Source organism: Rousettus aegyptiacus, unplaced genomic scaffold (assembly GCF_014176215.1).
Source record: "Rousettus aegyptiacus isolate mRouAeg1 unplaced genomic scaffold, mRouAeg1.p scaffold_m13_p_12, whole genome shotgun sequence".
NCBI lineage: Eukaryota > Metazoa > Chordata > Mammalia > Chiroptera > Pteropodidae > Rousettus > Rousettus aegyptiacus.
The window spans coordinates 43052038-43076951 of NW_023416287.1; the positions used below are offsets into that span (position 1 = coordinate 43052038).

Consider the following 24914-nt stretch of genomic DNA (forward strand, 5'->3'; position numbering starts at 1 on the left):
CGACTGCCCACGTCGAGACCTCTGATATAATCCCTCCTCTGCCGCCTCTGTAAAAGAGCCTTGTCTATGCCCAAAGGCACAGCCGGCGGGACGTCCGTAGGCATCGCACCCCAGGGGGTCCGTGTTAGCGGATTGTACTAACCGGCTGCCCACGCGGGAGAGAAGTTAAGTTCCCTTCTCCTCCTTTTTGCCTTGATACCTATGTTCACTTCCTCAGTTCCTATCCCTCTTTCTTTTTAGATAAATAAAACAAAAAGATGGGACAAACCTTGTCCAGAGAAGCACTATTCATAAAAGACTTAAAACGCTTATTCAAGGAACGAGGAATCCGAGTAAAAAAGAAGGATTTAGTCAAATTTTTTCTCTTCATTGATGAAGTCTGTCCCTGGTTCATAGTAAATGGCCCCCGCCCTTAAAAGGGCCCCCGCCCTGGAATGGGCCCCCGCCCTGGAACGGGCCCCCCGCCCTGGAACGGGCCCCCGCCCTGAAAAATGGGCCCCAAGCTCTCTAAAGAAGCGGTCTTTATTCGAGACCTAAAAGAATCTCTTAGGGAAAGAGGAGTTAGAGTTAAGAAAAAGGATCTTATTAAGTTTTTTCTTTTTATAGACAAGGTTTGCCCTTAGTTCATTGTTAATGGACCTGAAATCCACCCTAAAAAATGGCAGAAAGTAGGTCGTAACTTAAACGATAAGCTCCACAGGGAGGGGCCCAATGCGGTCCCTGCCACCTCCGCGGAGGCTAAACAGAGAAGATTCCCTTCTGCACTCCTCGCCCAGACCACTAGCGCTGCGCTTGGGGCCTGGAGAGCGCTCCCTATTTCAGGGGCTGCGACTACTCCTCTTACAAAAATCACTCAGGGACCACAAGAAGATTATAGCGAATTTGTCAGTAGGCTCCTAGAGGCGGCGGAAAGAACCCTCGGGGGCGAAGCCTCTAATGACAGGCTCGTTAAACAATTGGCCTACGAAAATGCCAATGCCTCTTGCCGCGCGGTGCTGCGCGGAAAGACGCGAGATAAAACCCTTGATGAAATGTTGCGCATGTGCCGTGACGTTGATCCCTTCACCTCTAAAATGTCCCAAGCCATGCATCTGGCCATAGACCCCCTTGCCTCCAAGGTATCTCAGGCTGTTAATCTCGCGGCGGGAGTCAGCCTTAAAACTCTTTGGAAAGGACCCTGACACTATTACCCTCCCGTATAATACAGCTCAGGTACAATGGCTAATTCAAAACGATGATGACTGGGCGATTAGTTGCACTTCCTTCCAAGGAACAATTGATAATCATTATCCTGCTGACAGATTAATTCAGTTCTTACAGAAAACCCCCATTGTTTTTCCCCGGAGAACCAAAGCCACTCCCATTGCGGGAGCCACGCTAGTGTTTTCTGACGGCTCCTCTTCAGGCATAGCAGCCTTTAGTATTAATGGACAGGTTACCCGTATACAGACAGCCTTCCAATCTGCACAGCTTGTTGAACTAACAGCTATAATTACAGTCTTTGAACTCCTAAGCGAGGTTCCTTTCAATCTTTATACTGACAGCGCCTATGTAGCTGTCTCTGTACCCCTACTTGAAACGGTCCCCTACATACGTCCCTCCACAAATGCTTCCCCCTTGTTTTCCAAATTACAAAAACTAATCATTAATCGCAATGCTCCGTTTTTTATTGGACACATTCGCGCTCATTCAGGCTTACCTGGGCCTCTCACAGAGGGAAATAATATAGTAGACCAGGCCACCCAATTGATTGCTGCCGCCCAGGAAGACACCCCCTTTGTTGCTGCACAACGAGCTCACGCTCTACATCACCTCAACGCACATACCCTCCGCCTCAAATTTTCCATAACCAGAGAACAGGCCCGCCAGATTGTCCGTCAATGCAAGGGTTGTCTGACACTTTTACCTGAATCTCACCTGGGAATAAACCCCCGGGGGATAGTTCCTGGAGAACTCTGGCAAATGGATGTTTCTCATCACCCTCCCTTTGGAAAACCTAAATATATCCATGTCTCTATAGACACCTATAGTGGATTCATTTATGCCACCCCCCAAACCGGGGAGGCCACCAAACATGTTATTCAACATGTCATAGCTCTTTTGGCCGTCATCCCCCAGCCAAAAGTTTTTAAAACTGATAATGGGCCAGGCTACACTAGCGCCTCCTTCCGACAATTCTGCGCGCAGCTCGGAATAAAACACATCACGGGTATTCCCTATAACCCCCAAGGACAGGGCATTGTTGAGAGAGCTCATCAAACGCTAAAAAATATGCTCTTTAAAATACAGTCCGGAAATACTGCCCTTTATAACACAAGAGCCAGCCCTAAAACCCTAATAAATCATGCCCTATTTGTCCTCAACTTCCTAACCTTAGACGCCTGCGGCAAAACAGCTGCTGATCGTCTCTGGCACCCGGCCACCGCTTCTGATTATACACAAGCACTTTGGAAAGATCCCCTCACCAATAAATGGCAGGGCCTTGACCCTGTCCTTATCTGGGGAAAGGGACACGCTTGCATCTATGATAATCAGGCTCAAAACGCCCGGTGGTTACCTGACCGGCTACTAAAACTCTATAATCCGTCCAGGGATCCACAGCCCTGAGACCTCGCTTCCCCTCTGTTCTCTTACAGATAACCGCCTCGTCCTCCGGAGATGCATTGCAGAGGATAGTCTCCAGCCCCTCTCCTCCTCACGGGAATTTTGCTCTTCCTCCTGTTTCTCGTCCTCCTCTGCACTGACTCTAATATTCCCCTTACCCACAGATTAGGATTGCTGTTCTTTACACTTTTCTTCTTAGGAGCGTGTACTCTTTGCACCTGCATATAATAATGTACCTACTCCTGCTTTGCGGACTTTTTGCCTCCGTCCATACTCATCAAATATTTAATTACACATGGCAAATCATTAACGAGGCGGGCGATGTTGCCCTTTCTATGTCCTCTTTGGCGGCCGCTACCACCCCTTGGCCCACCTTCACGGTCGACCTCTGCAGACTAGCTGCGGGAGCATCCCCAGACTGGGGACTCCCAGACACTTACCTCCCCCTCTCCCTACGGGGACGACATAAGGGACAGAGAAATGTCTACCTTCACCTTTGATAGACCAAGGGAAGGTATGGGCATCGAGATGGGTGCAGATGCAAAGCTACTGCAAGGGAAGACCCACTAGAGGGTCCCCTCTGTCCTTCCCTGAGAACATACCTGGTTTGCATAGAGGTTGGTATCCAAATCACAATCTAAAACCGGCTCTGCCTCTCCTCCCCAAAAGATACCAAGAGCCAACAATAGATGGGCGTATATAGCCCACGGGAGGAACCAGGTCAATGTTCCCCCACTCGGTTAAGGCCCGCCTTTCTAAAAACAGAAAGGGAGGAGATGTTAGGGGCGCCACAACCTAAACGGGCCCTTAAGGGTTAAGGATAAAACGTGCTGGGCTTGGGCCTCACAAGAACAGAAGATAAAGAAGACAAACAGCAGCCCTTGACACCAACATTCCAGAGACTGGCCGACCACAGACATCCTGTTTGATAACTCTGAGAGCTTCTTTTATCTTTGCTTATCAGCACATGACCAGTACCCCCTTTCATCTTCTTTCCTTCCACTGCCCCTTCCCCACAGCACCAGCTGAAGATCAATTATATTGTGACAAGTCCCTTTTGCCTGCCCCCCTTTGTTCTTGCTGTATAAATATAGCTGCTTTGCAAAATAAAATTGGAGGCTTGATCAGAACACTGTCTTGCCTCCACTCTTTTCTCTCGTCCGTGTTACCCCTCTTTTCTTTAGGTTGGGTTCTCCTCGGTTCTCCCACCAAATAACCGGTCCCGCGGGCGGGACATATATGTACTACAGCTTCTTTAGCCAATCATTTATCGTAAGATACTTTGGTTGCTTCCATGTCCTGGCCACTGTGAGTAAGGCTGCTATGAACATTGGTATGCAAATATCTTTTCAAATATGGGTTTTCAAGTCTTTGGGGTAAATACCTAGTAGTGTGATTGCTGAATCATATAGTAGATCAATTCTTAGTTTTTTGAGGAAACTCCATACTGTTTTCCATAGTGGCTGTACCAATTTGCAGTCCCACCAGCAGTGTATGAGGGTTCCTATTTCTCCACATCCTCTCCAAAATTTGTTATTACTTGTCCTGTTGATGATAGCTATTCTAACAGGTGTGAGATGGTATCTCATTGTGGTTTTGATTTGTATTTCCCTAATAGCTAACAATGTTGAGCATCTTTTCATATAGTTGGTGGTCATTTGTACATCCTCTAGGGAGAAGTATCTGTTTAGGTCCTCTGCCCATTTTTCGATTGGATCATTTGTGATTACCTCCCATAGTTAAATTTCTTTCTGTCACCACATATTTGACCCCCTTTATCCGTCTACCTCCCCCTCCATCCTCCCCTCTGGTAACCACTAGACTATAGTCCATGTCTATGAGTCTTTGTTTGTTTGTCCTGTTCATTTGTTGCTTTTAGGTTTATATCTCACATATAAGTGATATCATGTGGTTTTCAACTTTTTCTGTCTGGTTTATTTTGCTTAGCATGATTGCCATGGTGTCTTGAGATGTCGCCATATATAATCTATAACCTACATGTTGTTGGGGAGTTGAGTCTTTAGGGCATGAGCTCCCTGTTCCCTAGATAGGCCAATTCAATATGAAATCATTTTTATTTCTATATTGTAAAATTCTGCTATTACATTCTGTTACTATTTGTCCAGTTGATAATAGTCATTCTAACTGGTGTGGGATGGTGTCTCCTCGTGGTTTTGATTTCCATTTCCCTAATAGCTAGTGAAGTTGGGCATCTTTTCATCAGTCTGTTGGCTATTTGTATGTCTTATTGGGAGAAGTGTCCATTTGGGTCCATGCCTATTTTTTAATCGGATATTTTTGTTATTGTTGTTGAATTATATGAGTTCTTTATATATTTTGAATATTAGCCCCTTATTGGAAGCATTGTTTGTAAATATCTCCCACTCAGTTGGTTGCCTCTTTGTCTTGTTGATGATTTCTTTTGCTATAAAGAAGCTTTTTGGTTTGATATAGTTCCATTCATTTATTTTCGTTTTTACTTCCTTTGCCTTTGAGGTCAAATTCACAAAAGCCTTCCTAAAACCATGGTCCATGAGTTTAGTACCTATGTCTTCTACACAGTTTATTGCTTCAGGTCTTATATTTAGGTTTTTGATTCATTTTGAGTCAATTTTGGTGTAGGGTGACAGATAGCAGTCTAGTTTTATTTTTTGCATGTGGCTTTCCAATTTTCCCAGCACCATTTATTGAAGAGGCATTCCTTTTCTCCATTGTATGTTTTTGGCTCCTTTGTCAAAAATCATTTCCCCATACAGATGTAGATTTATTTCTGAGCTCTCTTTTATGTTTCATTGGTTTGCATGTCTGGTTTTCTGCCAATATCATGCTATTTCGACAACTGTCAATTTGAAATTCTCTGGCTTCCCCCCCCCCACCCTGCACACCCAAAATAGATTTGGTTATTTCAGATCTTTTGTGGTTCCATACAAATCTGATGATTATTTTGGTTCTATTTCTTTGAAAATGTCAATGAGATTTTGATGGGGATTGCATTAACTCTGTATGTTGCTTTAGGCAATATGGTTGTTTTAACTCTTGATTTTCCAATCTATGGAGTATCTTTCCATTTCTTTATGTTGTTAAAATTTTTTCAGCAATATCTATAGTTTTCAGTGTATAGGTTCTTCATTTCCTTTGTTAAGTTTATTTTTAGGTACTTTATTTTTGTGTTACAATTGCAAATAGAATTTTTTTCCATATCCTTTTCTGAAGTCTCATTGTTAGTAAGTAGGAATGCAATAATTTTTGTACATTTATTTTGTACTACTTTACTGTATATGTTTATTGTTTCTAATAGGTTTTTGGTGGAGTCTTACAATTTTCTCTGATTAGAATTATGTTCTTTTCAAAAAGTGACAATTTTACATCTTCATTCCCAATTTGGATGCTTTTTATTTCTTTTTCTTGTTTGATTGCTATGGCTAGCACTTCCAGTACTATATTGAATAACAGTGGTGAGAGTAGGCATCATTGTTTTGTTCCTGATCTTAGAGGAAAATCTTTCAATTTTTTACTATTGAGTGTAATATTAACTGATGGTTAGTCATACATTACCTTTATGATGTTGAAGCACTTTCCTTCGATACCCATTTTATTAAGTGTTTTAATCATAAATGGATGTTGTACCTTGTCAAATGCTTTTTCTGCATCTACTGTTGTGATCAATTAATTTTTATCCTTTATTTTGTTAATTGGTCAATTTGCATATTTTGACCCAGACTAGCACCCCTGGACAAACCTCTCTCAGTTATGATGTATTTCTTTTTAATGTGTTGTATTTAATTTGCTAGCATTTTGTTTAGATTTTTTAAAATCTGTATTCATTAGAGTTATTGGTCTGTAATCTTTTTTATGTTGTCTTTTTCAGGTTTTGATACCATGGTAATATTAGCCTCATAAAAGAAGATAGAAAGTGTTGTCTCATCTTCATTTTATTTTTTTTGGGTGGGGGGAAGAGTTTGAGAAGAATAGATATTAAATCTTCTTTGAAGTTTTGGTAAATCATCTTTGAATGTTTGGTAAAATTCACTAATGAAGCCATATGGTCCTTTTACTTTTGGGGAAGTTTTAGATGACTGTTATCATTTCCTTTTTATTGATCAATTGATTTAAATTATCCATTTTTTTATGATTCAGTCTAAGAAAGTTATATATTTCTAAGAACTTGTCCATTTCTTCTAGGGTATTGAATTTGATGGTGTACAGTATTTCATGGTATTCTCATACTCCTTTGTAATTCTGTGGTGTTCATTATAACTTCTTTCATTTCTGATTTTGTTTATTTGAGTCTTTTCTCTTTTTTTCTTAATGAGTCTACCCATAGGTTTGTCAATTTTATTAGTCTTTTCAAAGGACCTGCTCTTTTTTGCATTTTTTTTTCTGTTGTCTTTTTGTTTTCTATTTAATTTAATTTTGCTCTAATTTTTATTATTTCCTTTCTTCTACCGACTTTGGGCTTCATTTATTTTTATTTTTCTGGTCTTTAAGGTGAATTGCTTAGTTGTTTATTTAATATTTTTCTTGTTTCTTGAGATAGGCCTGTAATTATAGAAACTTCCCCTTATTACCACTTTTGCTGTATCCCCAACATTTCGATATGTCATATCATCATTCTCATTTGTCTCTGTATATCATTTGATCTGTTCTTTTATTTCTTCTTTGACCCAGTTGTTTAATCTCCAAATATTTGTGGTTTTCCATACTTTCTTTTTTGCAGTTGATTTCCAGTTTCAAATCATTTTGGTTAGAGAATATGGTTGGCATGATTCCAATTTTTTAAAATTTGTTGAGGCTAGTTTTGTGTCCCAACATATGGTTTATTCTTGAGAAGTGCACTAGAGAAAAATGTATAATCTGGTGTTGTAAGATAAAAAGTTCTGCAAATACTGATTATGTCCAATTGGTCTGATGTGTCATTTAAGGCTGATATTTCCTTATTGATTTTCTGTTTGAATAATCTATCCATAACTGTCAATGAGGTATTTAGGCCCTCTTCTGTAATTGTGTTTTTGTCAGTTTCCCTCTTTAGTTCTGTTAGTAATTGCTTTATATATTTTGGTGCTCTCAGATTGGGTGTATATATATTAAGAAGTGTAATGTCTTCTTGATGTATTATCCTTTTAATTATTATACAATATCCATATTTGTTTCTTGTTATCTTTTTAATCTCGAATTCTATTTTGTCAGATATAAGTACTGCTACAACCAATTTTCTCTGGGTGCCATTCGCATTTTCCACCCCTTCTCTTAGACTTTATGTTTGTCCTTGCAGCTAGTTGTGTCTCATGAAGGCAGCATATAACCAGGTTTTGTTTTCTGATTCAACCTACTACTCTGTGCCTTTTAATCCGTGAGTTCAGTCCATTTACATTTAGGCTGCTTATTGATACATGATGATTTTCTACAGCCATTTTATCTTTTGTTTTCTGGTAGCTTGGTGTCTCCATTGTTTCTTTGCCCTTGTGTTTCTGCCTATTATTTTAGTTTGGTGGTATTCTTTGATTTTTCTCTCTCGTCTCTTTTTATATTTTATGTCTCAATTCTATTTTTTTGTAGTTATCATTATGTAAAAGAAAGTTTTAGATATACAGTGGTCCTTTTTGTTCTGATTGCATCTTATCTTAGGGTGTTGGTTTTGAAATAGTTTGGGGTTAGACATAGGATTCCAGTTAGCTTTGAGGTAAGGATTTGTTTTATATTAGTTTTTGGGTTAGAGTTAGGGAAAGTGGTAGGTATAGAGTGAGGTTTAAGGTTAGGGTTAGGACTAGGTTTTGAGTTAAGGTTAGGATTAGGTTTAGAGGTAAGTTAGGTTAGGGGTGAATTTATGATTATGGTTAAAATTAGAGTTAAGGTTAAAGACAGTTTTGAGGTTATACTTTGGTATTTAATGAGGATTAGGGTCAGAATCAGGGCTAGATCTATGGTGAGGTCTAAGGTTAGTGTGAGGGCTCATCTTAGTATAGGAGTTAGGTTGATAGTTAGGATTAGCATTAAGATTAGTGTTACATTGATGATTAGGTTTAGGTTTAGGGTTAGGTTTAGGGTGAGCTCTGAAGTAGGGTTTGGCTTCTAATCAGGAACATTGTGAGGGTTGAGCTTAGGGCAAATCCATGGGTAGTGTTTGAGTTATGTTTGACGTTGGTTTAGGAATTGGGTTGGGTTAATGTTATAGTTAAAGGTAAGGCTTGAGTTCATAATTAGATCCAAGTGAAGTGAGGCTTAAAGTTAAATTGAAGTTTAGGTTTTGGGTTTCTAATAGGTTAGGGTTAGGGTTAGGTGTAGGGTTAGTGTTAGATTTACGTTTGGAATTAGGGTTAAGATGAGGGTGAGGCTTATGGTTATAGTTAACTCTGCAGTTAACATTTAATATGAATTGGGGTTAGGATTAGGACTGGTGTTGTGGCTAGGGTTAGGTTTGAGTCAGTGTAGGGGTTAAAGTAAAGGTTCTATTTTAGCTTAGGTTTAGGGATGAGTTTATGATTATGGTTAAGGTTAGGGTGACATTTGATTTGAGTTCAGGCTTTACATTTTCCTCAAAGTTCTGATAAGTCTCCTGGTTAGGTTTCATGAGCTCAAGACAATCCATTTATTATGTACATTACTGGTAAGTGTGATATCCATCCTCTGACTAAGTACTGTTTAGAGTGCCATCTTGGAGCTCACACGGTGTGTTAGGACTTTTTCAAAAACATCTTTGTAACACGTGACTCACACACCACATGTTAGGAAATTCGCTTAGTTTCAATTTGCTGAGAGAATGTGCATGATGACCAAGAGTTTGCCAGTACCCATGTCATATGACATATAAAATACACATTGTACTGAAATATGGTACTGCATGTATTCCAGAAAGGGTTTGAGGTATATGCAGGAAATCAACTCTCTGTGAATGACTTTAGGCAGGTATCCATTTTGGTCAAATTTGCAAGTTAAGATTCAAGATTTAACTAATCACTGGGCTCAATGTGTAGGAGTTTGAGAAATAAAAGGCCACTGATCTAAAAAGTGTTCACAAGAGACACTTAGAATGATACTGAAAACCAGTCACATCTGAAACTTGGCTGTAGGCATTACAGGATATGTTGAGTATCTATCATTCCAAGAGAGAACCCTGTTGGATACAGTGTGCTAAAATTGATCACTTTACCTCGTGCAATATGGATAAGCGTGATATCCATTTCCTGACTAAGCACTTTTTAGAATGCAGATGTAGTGCTCACATTCTGTGATTGTGCCTCATCAAAAAAAAAATCTTTTGAATATGCACATCATAGACTACATGCATTAGAGAATGTGTTTTGTTTTCATGTGCTGAGCGAACAATGGTGACGAACAAAGTTTGCAAGTACATCATCTATGCCATATAAATTACATACCATAGTGAAACAAGGATTACATGTATTACACAAAGAGTCTTAGGTTGAGTCACCAAAGAAGCTCTTTGCACAATGCTTCTGGCGGGTGTCTCATTTGGTATGAATTTGCAGCAGGTAAGATCTCAATTTGACTTCATCGCTTTGCACGATGTGTAGGAGTTAAGGGTCACTGATCTAAACGGTGTTTCCACCTAGTCTCTTAAATTGGCCCTGAAAACTATCATGTCAAAATCTGAGCTGCAGGCATAACAGTATATTGGATTCTACCTCTGTTTAAGTGGTGCTCTGAACACATTTGATGCTATCTCAGTGTGCTCTTTTCATGTCAGAAAACATCTTTTGGTCACCTCTTTAATAGACCACACACATGAGACAACAAGTTTGGTGTTCATTTGCTGAGACAAATGTGGTGAACAACAACACTGTTTGGAAGTGACTTATTAGTAACATACGGAAAATATCTCTTTGACAAATCGGTCAGACACCCATTAAGTTTGTCATTAGTTTTAGAGTTAACTTCAAAGTAGGAATGGATTTAACTTTAGGGTGGGGGATAAATTTGAAGCCATGGTTAGGTGAGGGTTACTTGGTGAGTTTCATATGAGGGTGATGGTGACTGTTAAGTTTAGTGTTCAGTTTGAAATTAGTATTATGTTCTGGTTCGGGTTATGGTTATTTTAAAGTTGAGTTTCGAATTAGGTTTAGTGTCGAAGGTAGCTTAGAATTGAGTTTGAGAATAAGGTTTGGCTATGGTTTAGGTTGAGGGTTAAGGTTGAGTTAAATTAGAGGTTTAGGCTTACAGGAAAGGTTCATTTTAGATTTCAGACAGAGGTTAGGGTTGGGTTTAAGGTTTCGGTTGAACATAGATTTTGAGCTGGGATTTCACTTCAGTTTAAAGTTAGGGTCATGGTTTCTGATTAGCTTTTGGTCTAGCTTTAGGGTTAATGGAAGTTCAGGTTCGAGCATGGATTTCAATTAGAGTTAGGGTTAAACAGGGTTAAGGTAAGACTAAAGGTAGTGTTAAGTGTAAGACAGTATTAGTGTTGGAATTTAAATTCAGGTTTGGTGTAGAGTTGGGTTTATAAGCAGTGTTTGTTTCAGGGTTAGGAATGGACTTAGCTTTGAGGTTAGAGTTAGGTTTAGTTTAAGAATTGTATAAGGAATATTGTTATGGTGTAATTAGGGTTAGTTTTAGGGTTAGGTTTTGCATGTTAAATTTAGGGTTAAGATTAGTGTTCAGTTTCTGGCTATGGTTATGCTTATGGTTGAGATTATGATTGGGGTCAAATTTGCATTTATTTTAGGGTAAACTTTGAGTTGGCGGTTCATGTTTAAGTTTTTTGTTTGGGTTAGTGTTCAGTTGATGAGTCAATTAAAAGGTTTGCATTAGTTTTTGTGTTACCTGAGATGTTAAGCTTGAGGTAAAAATTAGATTTTATTTGACCTAAAGTTAGTTTAAGGGCTAGAGTTTGGGTTAGATTTTGAATTAGTTTTAAGTTCAGGTTTAGTTTCAAGCTAGGCTTAGTGTGAGTAAGCAATAGAGATTGATGTAGGGTTGAGATAAGGTTGAGTTTATGATATGTGCTTGTCTTAGTGTTAGATTTAGCTTTTGATTAGGGTCAGGGTTTATATATTTTTTAAATAAATAAATAAACAAATAAATAATTTTTATGGTGATATTGGTTAATGAAATTTGATAACTTTCAGCTGTACATTTTAACAGTAAAGCATATATATATATATATTTACATTTTTTGTTCACCTCCCATAGTTAGATTTCTTTCTGTCATCACATATTTGACCCTTTTTACCCCATCTACCTTTCCCCACCTCCCTACCCGCTAAGGGTTAGAGTTTAAATCAGGATTGTGTTGTGTTAAGGATTAGGATAACTGCTAACTTTAAAATTCGAGTTAGAGATAGTGTTAGGTTTCAAGTTAGGATAGGGTTAGAGTTAGAGATGGATTTTTGTTTAGAATTATTGTTTGTGTAAGGGTTAGAGTAAGGGCTAGGGTATGGTTAGGATAGGGTTAATTTAGAGTTAGCATTTGTGTTGGTGGTGTTAAGGTAAAGGTTAGGGGTGCAGTTAGCTTTGGGATTAGTATTTGGGTTTAAATTTAGTGTTACAGTTGATTTTATGAACAACATTTGAATTAGAGTTAAATTTGTGGTGAAGGTCTAGGTTTAAATTAAAGTTTGGATTAGGTTTAGGTTTAGTGTTAAAATTAGGGTCAGGGTTATGCTTAGGTACTGAATTAGGGTTAGTGTTATGGATAGAATATGGATTAGGGTTGGAGTAAATGTTGAGTTTATGGTTAAGGTTAATCTTAAAGTTAGATTTAGATTTGGAGTCAGTACTATAGTTAGGTATGGAGTTAGAGTTAGGGTTAGGTTTGTGTTTATTATTAAGGTTAGTGTTAGATTTAGCTCTGAGGCTAGGCCTTATAAATTAGGGTGGCATTTCATGTTAGATTCAGGGTAAGGGCTAGAGTTTGCTTCTGGTTAGGGTTAAATTGAAAAATAGGTTTAGGGATAAGGCTAGGTTTTGAGTTAATTGAGATTAAAGTTTGTGTTTAAACTATGATTGAGATTACAATTAAAATTAGGGTAAGGGGTAGGGGTAGAGTTAGGGTTAGTTTTGAGGTTAGGTTATCATTAAAGTTAGGCGTATGGTTCAGATTAGGTTTCGGGTGAGTTTTAGGTTTAGGGTTAGTCTTGTTGTTGTGCGATCAAATTTAAGACCCATGGAGCCAATTGAGATTAATTATGAGCCTTTATTAGCCAGCTGGCGACAGACTCTCCCCACTAGAGAATTAGCCCTGAGCCTCTAGAAGGAATAGCTTAAAAAGCCCCAAAACCCCCTCTAGCAAGCAAGCAAGCATATTTATAGAAGCAGAGGCTGGCCATTAACATATCTTTACACAGGATAACTACACCCTTAACATTAGCATATCTTTGCACGGAATATCTCCTAGAACTACACCCTGTTTTACATTAAACAATGTAAACAATTCAAACAATTTGAATTCCCCAACGGTTTTCTAGGGGAATTCAAATCATTGATTCATCAACCTGGAACAGTGGGCAGTGTGAGTTCTGAAAACCATGAGTTTCACTGCCTGCACCTTTTTTTACACACATAGTTAACCAATTAATTATACAAGGTCTCAATAATGTCCTGTAATAGAGGAAAGCAGAGTAGTCAACCACGGGGAACAGTTAAACACGCTCTCACACCAAGATCCTGTCCTCCAGCGTTGCTCCTCTCTGTCGCTGAGCCCTGGTCTGACCTAAGCTAAGCTATTTCTAATAATGCCTGAATGGTTAACATAGAAACAGCAGGTTTTTACCTAAAGCTATACAATTATCTATGTTGTACGAACACAGTCTTACATGTATGAATATATACAAGATATTTAGCCAATTTTACAGATTTTGAAACTAAGCTGTACAAAAGGCAGATTCTGAAACCATGGTTGATGCAGTAAATGAAACAAACAAAAACTCCATTTAAATATTTACATTCAGAAAAGACATTTAAAACCAGGAAGGGTCCCCCTCAGTGAGGCTCAGGTGAGGCAGGTTGTGGCTAGGCAAGAGACCGAGCTGGGACTCTGACCGCGGAGACCAACTGGTGAGCCCTTTGCCACACTAGTTGGAGAGCCTGCAAGGATCCAAGAAGGGAGAAGTTACAAACTTCTGCAAGCCCATCCTCCCTAGTTTGGGGAGACGTGGAGGTCGTTTAAACACGAATTTACAAGGCGTGATCTCCCTAAAGTAAAGGGTATACCATTCCCTCAACAGAGGGGAGGAAAGGAGGCTCACCCAGTTCTCACCAGTTTCTAATTTGAACTTAGTCAAAGTTTTTTTTAAGGTCCTATTCATCTCTTCTATCTGTCCTGAGCTCTGAAGCCTGTAAATGTAATGTATTACTTTCTAATTAATTTCTAGAACTCTGGCTAAAGATTGACTGGTCTGGGCAATGAATGCCGGGTCATTGTTGGGTCCCAGTGTTATGGGCAGGCCAAATCGAGGTACTATTTCTGAGCATAATTTCTTTGCTACTACCTGAGCTGTTTCCTGCTTGGTGGGGAAGGCTTCAGTCTATCCTGAAAAAGTGTCAATGAACACAAGCAAGTACTTGAATCCAAAGGTTCCCTGGCTGACCTCAGTGAAATCCAACTCTCAATGTTCCCCCGGTGCCTGTCCATGCAGATGTGGCACCGGGCTGATACCTGTTTGGCCATTCATTGCAGCCCCGGAATGTAATAGTCTCTTTTTAACAGTTTAATTAACTCGGTTCCTCTCAAGTGAGTTCTCTGGTGAACCTGGGTTATAAGGTCTCGGCTCAAGGCCTCAGGCTCAAGGCCTCAGGTACTACAATGCAGCGGCTGACCGGGAGCCTAACCCACCCAGTAGATTCCTCTTTGTCTCCCAGCTTGTTGCATAGTTTAACTTCTCCTGTGCATAGTTTAACTTCTCCTGTGCATAGTTTAACTTCTCCTGAAGTGTAGGTAGGGGTGTCCATTAACACCCTGGGTGGTAGGGCCGGCAGAATGTCAATTGGCCCCACTGATTTTCTGGCAGCCTCCTTTGCTGTCTGTCACAGTCTTGTTTTCACCTCACCGCAGAGCTTGAGTCACTGCTACTAGTTCAGACTACTAAGCTGGAGTTCTATGGCTTAGGGCTTGTGTCCCGATGGTAACCACTGTAACCCTGGCATACCTGACTCCTTCTGAGATGAAGTTACCAGATTTGGCCAAGGGCTGTCTGTCAGGTCTGGTCTGGTGCAGGTGACGTTCTCTAGGACCTCAAGGCAGTCATGCAGGGTTTGGCGAGGGTCATCATCAGGCAGTAGGGTAGCTGGGTTGAATGCAGCAGTTTTCAGGAACTGTATGTGAGGTAGGTTAAGAAGTAGGAGCTGTTACTGGGTGATTCGAGCATTGGAAATCCACTGGTCCAGTGGACTGCAAAGATCCTATGTCTACCAAGAAGTTCACAGGCTTGCCCTTGACCTGTAAAATTACCCTGTGCTCCCGGGGGCACATAATGTAAGAGCCCTGACCTCCTTATTCTGCGTCCTCGAAGAGGATGAGGGGGCTTGTTCTTTTTCAGAGCACTCATTCTTCCAATGTCCCTTTTTCTTGCTATATGCGCATTGGTCCTTTTCTAACCCGACTCTTTTGGGTCCATTGTTTGCCCTGGGTGCCTGTTCTCGGCCTCTACCTTTTCCTGGTGGTCCCTTTGGCTGAGCTTCTTGCATGGTTGCAAGCAGGACCTTGGTCATCTTCTTAGTCTATATCTACCTCATCTTGTTGTGGTGCGATCAAATCCAAGACCCACGGAGCCAATTAAGATGAATTGTGAGCCTTTATTAGCCAGCCGGCGACTGACTCTCTACCACACAGGGTTAAAGGAGATCAGCCCCGACCTTCTATTAGAGGCAGTTTATACAGCCTAGAATAAGTAAACAGATTATAGAAGCAGAAGTTGACTGTTAGCAGATCTGGTTAACATCAATCAAGCAAGCAGATTACAGAAACAGAGTAAATCCTTAATGCTGGTTTACTGGAAAATTGTTCACCCTTAACAGCAAGATCCCCACAAAAGCCACATAAGCCAGGGCTAGGATCAGCTTCTGACCTAGTGTCCAATTGGACGGGGCCACAGAGGCCAGATCTAAGGAAAGAATTAAAATACCACACATCAATATATGGAGTACACTTATGAAAGCCAAGGCAATAAGAAGGTAACAGTGCATTTTGACCAGTCAGGACAGACAGACACAATACAGACAGACAAAACAGACTACAAGTAACAAAATGCTAGCGTATCAGGCAGGTACTGGTTCAGGATCTGACGTCTCAGACCTGACCATCTCCAGCGTCTAGGGCTGAGGAACGTCTCTCAGTGGCCGCCACCTACACGAGGCCAAGTCTCGCCTGGATTGACCGGGAGCGTGGTTCTTGGAGATACTCCCCTTTTCTTTTAGGGAAGAATCTCGCTGGTGCCTCCAACTATTGTGGTGCGATCAAATTTAAGACCCACGGAGCCAACTGAGATTAATTATGAGCCTTTATTAGCTGGCTGGTGACTGACTCTCCCCACTAGAGAATCAGCCCTGAGCCTCTAGAAGGAATAGCTTTAAAAACCCCATAACCTCCTCTAGCAAGCAAGCAGGTTTATAGAAGCAGAGGCTGGCCATTAACATATCTTTACACAGGATAACTACACCCTTAACATTAGTATATCTTTGCATGGAATATCTCCTAGAACTACACCCTGTTTTACATTAAACAATGGAAGCAGAAGTTGGCCATTTGACAATTTTCCACCCTTAACAGTATTAAGAATGAATTCTGAATTGGTTTTAGGGTTAGGGTTAAGTTTTGAGTAATGTTTAGGCTTAGAGTTAGAGATAGTGTTGAGTTTATGATTTGAGTTTGTTTTAGCATTAGAATTAGGTTTCAGGTAAAATTTAGATTAGGATTATGGTAAGTGCTGGGGCAGGTTTAATGTTAGTTTTAAGGTTACGGTTAGGTTTTGGGTTATGATTTAGGATTAGAGTTATAATTAGAGTTAGTTTTGAGTTCAGGTTTTGGTCTAAAGTAAGGTATGGTTAAGGTTAAGGTAAGGGGTGGTTGTAAGATTAAGTTTAGATTGAGGGTTAGGGTTAGCTTTTGAGATAAGGTTACTGCTAGCTTTTAGGTTGGTCTTTGAGATATAATTATGGTTAGGATTGAATTTAGGGTAGCAAAATGGCTAGAGAGAGAATTAGGTTTTTCAATATATTTATGGTTTTGTATTAGGGTTATGGTTAAGTTTAAATTTAGCTTTGTGGTCAGATTTTGGTTTAAACTAAGGTTAGTGTTAGTGTTAGGGTTATGGTTAATTCTAGATTTAGATTTAAGTTCAGGGTAGGGCTTAGTGTGAAAATTTGTTTTGAGTTTGGGTTGGGGTTATGGTTAGAGTAAGGGGCATGTTGAGTGTTGAGTTGATAATTGGGGTTAGCGTTAGAATTAGAGTTAGATGTTCTTAGAGGTAAGGATTTGGGTTTAAAATAGGCTTAGTGATATGCTTGACATTAGAGTAAGGCATAGGATTCTGATTAAGTTTAGGGTTAGTTTAGGTTTAGGGTTGTGTTCTGAGTTAATTTTAGGGTGAGGCTAGGGCTAAGTTTTGAGTTAAGTTGAGGGTCAGGGTCAAGGTTAAAGCTATGGTTAGTGTTGGGGTTACGGTTAGCACTAAGGGTAAAGTTTGGGTGTGAATAATGCTTAAGTTTAGGTTTAGTGTTAGGTTTAGGGTTAGGGTTTGGTTAGGGTCAAATTTCAAGGTTGCATTATGATTAGGGTTAAGGCCAGAGTTAGTGTAAATGCTGACGTTCAACTTAGGTTTAGTGTTATGGTTTGGGTTAATGTTAGATATTGAGTTAAAACTAGTGTTAGGATTAGGTTTAGCGTTAATCTTACTGGTGAGGGTTAGTGATGAGTTAATAATTAGGCTTAGAGTTTGGGTTAAGATTAGCATTACTGTTAGGGTTAGCATTATGGTCAAGCATAGCTTTAAATTAGGTTTAAGGTTAGTGTAAAATAGAGGATTAGTTGTATTTGTAGTCAGGGTTAGACAGAAGTAGGATCAGGGTTAGGGTTCAGGTTAGGTTTAGGTTTCAGTTTATCATTAGGTTTAAAGTTAGGATTATGGTTAGGGCAAGGGTTATGTTTTTGTTTGATTTTATGATGAAGTTTAGGGTTAGGATGAGATTTAACTTTGAGTTTAAGGTTTGTGTTTTAATTATGTTTAGATTTCAGGTTAGGTTTTGAGTTAGGGTTGCAGTTAGATTTAGAGTGAGATCTAAGGTTAAAGTCATACGAAGAGTCAAGAGTAGGTTTTGAGTTAGTGTTGAGGTTAGGTTTATATTTAGTGTTGAATTTAGGTTTGAGATTAAAGTTTGGGTTCAAATTAGGATTAAATTTAGAGTTAGATTTCAGCCAAGGGTTGAGGTTTAGATTAATTTAAATGTTAGGTAAGTATTAGGGTTAGGGATAGTGTTCAAGTTAGGTTTAGGGTTATGCTTAGGGTTAGGTTTAAGGTTAATGCTGGTATTGTGGCCACCAGCCCCAGAAAGACACATACCACCAGAACTCAGTGAGTGAGTTATAGGAAACACTCTTTATTCAGCTAACCAGGTCAGCCAGGGGTACACAGACCCCAAATTAAGCAGCCCAGAAATGTAGAAGTACAGGATTTTTAAGCCCAAAATCACATTCTTCATTCTGTCTAAACACAAAGGGCTATTTTTCTTCTATTCACTACCTGTCAACTCACAGGTCAGGTGCGTAAGCGGGGTTACAGAAGCATAAAGCTTGTTTAGAAGGTTATGTTCCTGTAATCAAAGGCCTACATGCCCATAGCAATAGTCAAACAGTAATTTCTAGTAAGAGTCAATTTTTCAGCCACCACACTGGGTTTTGAGATATGGCTGTTTTTAGGGTTAGAGTGAAGCCTCATGATAGGGTTAAGGTTCCATTGAGTTTGTGAGTAAGGTTAGGGTTAAGATTAAGCTTAGAATTAGTTATGGGATTCAAATATAGATTTAAATTAGAATTATATTTAGATTCAGGCAAGTTTTGAGTTAAGTTTAAGTGTTAGGTTTAGTGTTAGTGTTAGTTTAGGGTTACATTTAACGTTGTGTGTATAATTAGGGTTAGAAGTTTGAGTTATCTTTGATTTGAAGATTTGAGTTAGACACAGTTTAAGTTCGGGTTTAGTGTTAAGGTAAAAGCTAAAGTCAGGTTTAGATTTAATGAGAGTTTCAAGGTGAGAGTTAGGTTGTGAATTAGGGATAGGGTTAGGCTTGAGTTTATAGTTATTTAAGGCTAGGGTTAGGATTAGGCTTATGATTAGAATTAGCTTCCAGTTTAGGATTTGGTATCAAATTAGTGTTAGAGTTATAAGTAGGATTATGGTAAGGGCTAGGGTTAGAGTTATGTTTGGGCTCCATTTAGGGTTTGATTTAGGGTTAGTGTTAGAATTAAGGTTAAAGTCAGGGTTAGGATAAGGGCAAGTGTTAGGCCCAGGTTTAGGGTGCTTCAACAATGTCTTCTGATAAAAAAAAAAACCTGACATAGCTCATGCCTTCCCCACCTAAGAGTTATAGCTAAGGTTTTTCCCGTACCTGCATTAAGACCTTTCCCCATCTAAGTGAGCGGTTAATATTACCGTACATCTCTACAGCCCACATTACCTGATTTATATCAGCTTGTTAACATACAGTTGGGGTTCATAGGGACGCAATCTTGATACATCTTGCAGGCTGTTGAGATCCTGAAGCTTCTCTTGACCCTTACTTCGGATTCTGACCGTACCGTTGGAAGAGGCCAACTGCATTGCTGGATGTCTGTAAGACTCTCTTCTTGAGACGTTCCAGAACCCGTAAACTGCTCTCAAGTTCAAAAAGGTATAAGACTTTAAGAAAATTTTATTTTAATCATTCACCTGGCTTTGTGTCATCTTTCAGGAAAATCCTGGCTTTCCTATTGATTCTGAGACAACATAATCTGCCTTCTGAATTGAAGGCAGTTGTTTAAAATGGATTAGAGAGATAACTGTCTGCTCAAACTAAAAAAAACAGAGAGAGACTGGGAAGTTCTTCCCACTGCTCAACATGTGGTCCATGTGATTATCTAGGCCAAACTTTTGATGAAGCTAAAGAAAAGAAAGCAAATCATATCATGAACCTACAGCTCTAATTATTGAAGACAAAGGCCAGTTATAAAGTTAAACCCAAACCTGAAATGATTTGTCATTGCTGTAAATAACTTGGTCAACTGAAAATGTACTGCTCAAAATTCAAAACTAAAGCAAGACACACTACTCCCATTGGTTCTAAAGTGCCCAGAGATGAAATCTGATGGGGTTCTGAGAAGACAAATCGACTGTTTCCCCTCTTCACTCTGAATATTTTAAGACACACATCGATTCATACTAACAATGACTTATATCCTGTTCTAGTTGACACCAGTGCCACATTTTCTACCTCAAACCCTACTCAGATCCAGCAGCCCCTTTCTCAGTGTATTACAATAATCAAAGTCATAGACATTAAGAATGTCTCACAAACATTATTTTTTCCCTCAAAGCTATAACTTTTTCTTTGGGACCATTAATGACCTCTCCCTGTTTCCTAGTCAGTGCATTGGACCTCCTACATGTAATTTTAATCATTTAATCAATAGGTCAATACTTTCTATGAAAACATAAAACCTCAGTAAGTTTTCCTCCTCGGGGGAAATGTCTTTAACATCGGGTTATAGTTCCTCAAATGGGGTCTCTAATGACATTAGTATAGAACACGAAGGACCTGGTGAAGAGAATAGTGCCTTTAATCTTTTCTTTATGCTGAACCCAACCTCCTTGCCCAGCAGCTAGGAACCAGGTCAGGTCAGGGAGCAATACTGTCCAGAACCAGTGGAATATACACACTCAGGTGTAAGACCCATCTTCTGGGGCCTGTGTAGTGCTAGCGGGCAGTTGCAGGCACACGTAGTATTGGAGAGCAGAGATAGCAGTAAGGGCAGGGCCAAGTGCAGGAGCATTGATTGTTGTAGGGGCTCTTGTGGTCAGTGTACATACTTGTGGCTTCAGGGTTTTCCCATAGGTGCGTGTGTGGCACTGGAGTCCTGTGAAAACATTTGGGCTGGGGGCATGTAGTTGCATAGCTGGATGGGTAGCTGCAGGTGAACTTAATAGTGCAGGCAACTGACAAGAGACAGAACTGGGCATGCAAATCCCTGTGAAGTGGTTAGCTGTTGACTGGTTACCCTGTGGCTGTAGAGTTTCCACATTGCAGACAGCAGTGGAGACTGGTGGTATGGTTCAGCCTGGGGATGTGCAGATACACAGCTGGAGGGGCTAGCTGCTCATATCAGATTATTTACAAAAATCCCAAACTGAAAATAACCTCAATTTTATCAAGGTAAAGAATAAACAATTTCTAATATCTGTACAACAAAATACTAAGAGGAAAAAAACTGTTACTACAGGCAAACACATGGATAAATCTCAAAAAATTTCTGCTGAGTGAAAGGAGCCAGATAAACAAGAGAAATTCATATTGTATGATTTCACTTATATAAAATTCTAGATAATCCAAATTAATCCATAGTGACAGAAATTAGACAAGAGTGTTTTCTCAGGGGTGGGAGGCATAGAAAGGCAGCAGGGTGAACTTCTAGGGTACAAAAACACTAGGGAGTGAGTGTTAAGATATGTTCATTATAGTGATAGTGATGATGGTTTTAAGGGAGTGTTAGAGTGTCAAAGCTTATGAAAGTGTGATGTGTTAAATATATGCAATTTATTATATTTTGATTATACATAAATAAGGTTGTTTGAAGAGAGGAAGAGGAGGGTGCAAAGGTTAATAGTGTCAAACCATGCTAACTGATAAGGGAAGAAAAGGATTTGATCACATAGAGTTGTGTTAGGCTATAAAGAGGACCTTTCATCAAGAGATAGACTCTTCTCAACATCTGGCATCTGGGGTGAGCATATAATTTGGTTCTACTAACAAAATGTGGCCCACTCTACAATTTCTGAGCTTCATCCTCAAGGGACCTTGCAAGTTCTTCTCTTGTCCTCACGAGTGATGCTGCCATGTGAACAAGCCAAGGTTATTCTACTGTAGAGGAGGCATGAGGCAAAAATGAGGTATGCGTGCTGCTAGTCTGACACGTGATTGAGCACCTGAGGTCCAGTTCACCCACACTTAATGGCAGACACAAGAGTGGGGAAGGAGATACCCACAGAAGAACTGCACAGCTGAGCACAGATCACATAGCTGAACTCTCAAAGTTTGAATTAATAAAGAATTGATTCTAGCACTAATTTTGAAGTGGTTTGTTACACAGCAAAAGCTAAATGATACAAGAGTTATTTGAACCTTAGAAAGAGCATTTGTGCTTAAGTGGTTGTCGGGTATAAGAAGCTTGATTCAAGCATGTTAAGGAAAGGGAGGGAAATACAAAGAATATGTTCAGAAGATTCTGTCAAGAACATTTTCCATGAAAAGTGGTATAAAAGGTTATGACCACACAAGGTAAATAAATGTTGAGTCAAAAATAGAGTTATTTTTAGTTGCGACACACTACACTAAACTAATGTATTTATTAAGGGTTGGTGGTAGAATCATCAATGGGCAGGCACAGACCATCAGGCTGAAGGCTAAGGGGTTTTATATTGTGGAAGGGATAAATAGACTTGTAATTTCTTAAACAAAGTAAAACATGCAACCTGTTGCAAACCATGAAACTCTCTGAGGATATTGCAGACCTGGGAGTGAGGTTAAGACAGGACAATATAGTGCATTGTGTGGGTTGCACATGTGCTCATCAATGACTGACTTCAGCTTTTTACCTCTTTGCTAAAGCATCCTAGAGAATGCTCTACTGGGCCTCTTGTTTATTCCAACAGTAGCTCTTTCTAACTTAACCCTGCCAAATCCCTCAGAATGGTTTACTGGAACAATCCCAGTCCCTTATGGACACAGCATGGTAGAGGCTTCTGTATCAAGATGCAGTGGTCCCCAAAGCCTGACTGGATCATGATGAATTCATAGATTCCATGGGAGAAAGAGAGGGCCAATGAAACATGTTTTTTTGAATTGTTTTTCACCAGGGTGGGAGGAGATAGGTGCTGGGCCCTAGGGCCATGTGCTCCCCAGAGCTCTTCAGTGGAACTAAAGTGCAGTGAGAATGAGGAAAAGCCAGGCTGCTCTCATCATGGTGATACCAAGGGTGGGAACTAAGCACTATGGTTGCCTCCTAAATGTCTCCTTTCTGCTCTAGCTGTCTGCATAACTGGCGCACCAGACTGGTACAAGCTCTATGAATATCCCACAGGCTGAGGGCTTACTGTGACAGTGGGAATGCGCTGTGCCCAACACAATGATCACTGGTCCCTGTGGAGAGCTGAGCCCTTCCACAAATTTACTCCAGTACCATGTGCTCTTCAGCTAAGCTTCAAAGCAGGGCTTTGTCTCTGTCAGGCAGACCTCAACATGGGGATCTCTCTGATTTGTTTCGTCCTACTCCTGCAGACTTTACATACCTCATGCTATATGAATTAGGGAACTGCCTTGAATACCTGAATCCAAGTGTCATAGAAATGGGAATTTGGTAGTGGGTGGGTTATCCCCTCTTCATTTCTTAAACCGGGGACCAGACCCATTCTGGATATCTTTTGTGTTCAAGCCAGAACAAGAATTGACATTGCATATGTCAGTTTCTGTGTGTGTGTGTGTGTGTGTGTGTGTGTGTGTGTGTGTGTGTTGGCGTATTTTTCACTGTGTGTGTGTTTCTGTTTGTTCCCCCTGATGATCATGTGAAGTATGCACAGAGATGCCACAAATGCTGACCGATAAATAATGAATTTCTACCTTTTTTTTTCTTTTATTTTTCTCAACACTTTCAAGAGAGAAGAAAGCAATTAACATCGTGTGTGTGTGTGTGTGTGTGTGTGTGTGTGTGTGTGTGTGTGTGTGTGTGGTGTCTATTCTGTCAGCCTGATCCCCATGATCTACCCCTGGATGACTTAGAATGAGTGAAGCTATAGAGATTCCATCTTTTTCCACTGCCAGGACCTGTAGATCAGGTCACAGAGGCATCTCAAAACACTGATCCCTTTAGCTTAAGGTCAGTGTCAGGAGCAAGGGCTCAGTCTGAGTGCCTTCTGCTGACAAGAACATTGTTGACATGAGCCCTGAGGAAAAGTCAGGGGTTTCAAAGCTTCACCTCCCTCAAGAGAACATGTCCTACAAATGATCAGTAATTTATCTGTTAGGTCTGAAGCATTCATGTCTGAGATCATGAGGGTCAGAAGACAAAAACGAAATCCTTTTCCAGGAGGGGCTGATGACCTCTTTGATTCTGATTACTAATTGTTCCAGAAAAAAAAAATGTGGAAACTGCATTATCAGGGCTTTATCTAACCATGAGGCATGGGTCTGTCATTAAATAAGTATGTTGATGCTTAATGAGGGGTTTACTTGATACAGTCTGTGTTCTGTGTATGCTTCATGTTTGCAATAGGAAAGTATCCTTTTAAAATATTTACTTTATTATGGTTCCCATGTCCTCAAAGAAGGGTTAGGCAATTCGTTTCAATGTGGTAATTCTGCCTTTTGGGTAACTCCCAACATTTTAGCCAGAGCCCTTGCATTGCAGGGAAATGTTAAGAGGACAACTTCTCTGTGCAGTAAAATTTCAGTGTTTTTTTTTCTCCCATTGTTATAAGAACTTATGTGTGTTTGTGGGCGTATGCAATATTTGTCCTAACTCTTTCATTTTGAGTTTTCTCCCTTCCTTGCCTTTTTCAGTAACATTAGCCAAAATAAGGAATGGGATATTTTTTGGTCTTTTTTAAAAACCAATTCCTGGCTCAGTGGCAGTCACTGATTATTATCACTGTAGAAGAGTTAGGGTGGCAGGAGGTACATATCAGAGGAAAAAAGTTACTCTGATCTCAGGCATTCTGTGGAAGAAGTGAGAACCTGTTTTGTCCATGAGGTCAGCTAGAGTTTGAGACTCTAGGTCATATCACAAATCTGAAGGTTGCATTTTGCACTCTACCTTCTGTAACCCATCCAGAAAATTTTCTGGCTGATTCTGCTCTGGGCACAAGATGTCCAGGCATCATGGAATTTCTATTTTAAATTTTCCTATGACAAAATGTAAAACATTTTTCACATGCTTATTTGGTGTTCATGTATCTCTTTAATGAAGTGTAAATTCAAATATTTTGTCCCTTTGTGTTGTTTTCTGATTATAAAGTTTTGTGTATTTGTTATATATTCTGGATTCAAGCTCCTTCCCAGTGACTTGCAAATATTTATTTACCCTCCCCATCTGTGCCTTGTGTTTTATCCTCAACAGCATC

The 24914-nt window shown here is 39.9% G+C and overlaps 1 long non-coding RNA gene across 3 annotated transcripts in view; it reads left to right on the forward strand.

The window, feature by feature from the left end:
- Window positions 1-24914, forward strand: part of LOC107499917 — a 45654-nt gene that overhangs the window by 3640 nt on the left and 17100 nt on the right. For 2 of the 3 annotated variants that reach the window (XR_001594401.2, XR_001594402.2), the window contains exon 2: window positions 19293-19437. The exons of the other annotated variant lie outside the window; for it this stretch is intronic. This is a non-coding gene — a long non-coding RNA (uncharacterized LOC107499917). The remainder of the gene's footprint in view (window positions 1-19292; window positions 19438-24914) is intronic. 3 annotated transcript variants of the gene reach the window in all.